This window comes from Bactrocera tryoni, unplaced genomic scaffold, assembly GCF_016617805.1.
Source record: "Bactrocera tryoni isolate S06 unplaced genomic scaffold, CSIRO_BtryS06_freeze2 scaffold_7, whole genome shotgun sequence".
NCBI lineage: Eukaryota > Metazoa > Arthropoda > Insecta > Diptera > Tephritidae > Bactrocera > Bactrocera tryoni.
This window is the reverse complement of record NW_024396366.1, coordinates 17,102,347-17,105,056: the sequence shown is the minus strand read 5'-3', so window position 1 is coordinate 17,105,056 and position 2,710 is coordinate 17,102,347.

The following is a 2,710-nucleotide window of genomic DNA, read 5'->3' as shown; positions in this document are numbered from 1 at the left end:
TGATCACCCTTTCACAAAAAGAAAATATTTCTCGAGTTTTTTATCGTCCAATTCGTTCTTTGGGAAAAATACACAAAAATTTTCTAACACTGATCTGTGGTCAAGAATGTGGCTTTTCAAATGCGCAATGTAAGTATCAAGAAAGGGAATATAAAAAGCAATGCGATAGTATGCCTCAACGTCGTTCGTTTTCAAATTGAAGCGATTCATTTGGCGACTACTGTGGCGTGGTACCTTTATTTCTGTACCTAGTTCGGTGCATACTTCTTCAATGTTATTAATAATCAAAAAAAAGTTATTTTCGGCATTTTGTCGCATTTCTTCGAACTCTTTTAAGGGGCTATACCAGTGTCACACATGAAAAATTAGGCGATTTTCGTGAATTTTTTTAAAAGAAAGTACTAGATTGAATGTTTCGACGTTCTATGGACGTAATAAAGTATATTTTTAGCTATATTAAAAAAAAAAAATTTTACAAAAATATTGAAAAATAACGGAGTAATGTGCTGTCTGCGGAAGTGCCAAAAAAAAAAGTGCCTCAACTGCTGGCATGATGCCGGTCGATTGAGTAGCTGAAACAAAAAAATTCAAAATGTTTATTAAACTTAAATATATTTTCTATACAATGGACTACGATCTTTGAAAAATATCAAAAATTAAGAAAATGGCGCCATTTTGAAAAAAAAATCGTTTTTTACGAAAAAAATTGTCGTTTTTTTAATGCCAAATTGACAATTTTCAGCCAATCAAAAAGATCGTAGTCTATTGTATAGCAAATGTATTCAACTATATCCAGTTTTAATTTGAAGTCGATCGGTTAATTTCTCGTTGAGTTATGATGTCAGCAAATTTGAAAAATGTCGTTTCGAGAAAAACGCGTTTAAAGTTTCACTTATATATGTTTGCACCTCTGAGCGGTCGCTATTTAGAACGCTGCCATTCAAAAACTATTTAAAATACGACCTCGCCGATTTCACAGGATATTTTTGAATATATAAGCTATCGAAAAAAGCAAAAAAAAAAAAATTTTTTTTTGAAAGTGTCACACTGGTATAGCCCCTTAAAGCGTCATCCGCTAATCTAATGGCTTCTGCGAGATCTTCATCAGGCTATTGTAATTGCCGGCTGAGAGGTAGAACGACTGCATGTACGGATTGCATTATGAAGCAAGAAATTTGTAATTCTGCAGCAGAAATCGCAGCGACGAGCTGAGAGACCGTAGTTGAAGTCTCCGGATCCTTCCAAGTTACGATTCTTTCTAATGATTTAATCACGAACGGATGCAATTCGATGTGTTTCGATACGGCTTCATGGCTTTCAGCCCATCTTGTTGGGCATACAGATTAGACAACGAAGCGCGCTGATTAAATTTGAATTTGAAATTTTAAGGGAGAGCTATCGTGGTATTTATACATATCTTGCTTCCTTCTACTTTAATCTCCCTACAATTGCTGTTATCAGCGGTTGGCAGCGTTATTTGATTTTTTTTTCAACAAAAGGATTTTCACATGTTTTTGTGTGCTGAAAAAACTAGAAAAAGGCAAATTTGATCGTACGCTTAACGCTACTCTGCCGCATAAAATAAGCCTCTCAGACTTTATTTTCTGCTAAATGATATTTTTTACAAGTGTAGGGCAAAGTTTTGCTCTTTGCGATTATTCAGTTCCATTTTTGTAAATTAATTAATTTTTGTGTCTTTGCAAATAGCAATTATGGTGCCGGGGGACAATTGTGCAAATAATGCGCAGTATGTAATTACTATAAATTGGGACTTTACAGTGTCAGTAAACATCTTGTAAGAAAATCATGGTTTTCCTTATATGTATGTGCTTTAAATGAAGAAGTTATTTTTTCGTTGCAGTTAATTCGCATCGAATTAAAGTTGTATTTGTAAGTAACGTTTCATCTTTCATAATCTTCCATATTTTAGTCAAGTTGCTAAAAATATTAGATAAAAATAAGGTAAATGAACACTCTCGACTGTTTGTTGTCGAGAGTTTTCATTTACTTTAATACGATAAGGCCAGTGGATATACAAACATAATAATTAGATAAAAATAGTTTAACGACGTTTGAAATAATATTACGAAAGAAGCTTGGTTGCGAAAATATTCATCAACATGTTCTTTTTTAGTAATATATCATGCGCATTATTATGCACCCTTGCGCACTATAACCTGCCCCTGCACACCATTTTACGTAGTACATGGTCAACTTTACAAGCTCTTCATTATCACGTGCATAATTATTTGTCAAGTTGCATAATTAACTTATTCTTTTCAACAGTATAATATGATTTTTCGCAATTCAACTATCCTTATACCCATTTTTGTGTACAAGACAAAACGTGTCCTATAATAACTGAATTTTCGCGAGGGAACTGCTATATTAAAAATACGTTGAGTAATAAAACTTTTCGTAAAACTCCCCCTCAAAAAATTTTTCTGGATCCGCCACTGTATTGGGTTTTGCTTACAACGTCATAAAAATTGCAATCTCTTTTGAAATGATAAACCGTCCTCATTATTTTTTTTACCCTGAAAAGGGTATACACGTTTGTCAGTTTGTAACACACAGAAGGAAGCGTCTGAGACCCTATAAAGTATATTTATAAATGATCAGTATGTTGAGCTGAGTCGATTTCGTCTCGTCAGTATGTTTGTCCGTCTGTACGAACGAATATACGAACTAGTCACCAGTTTTTAAGATA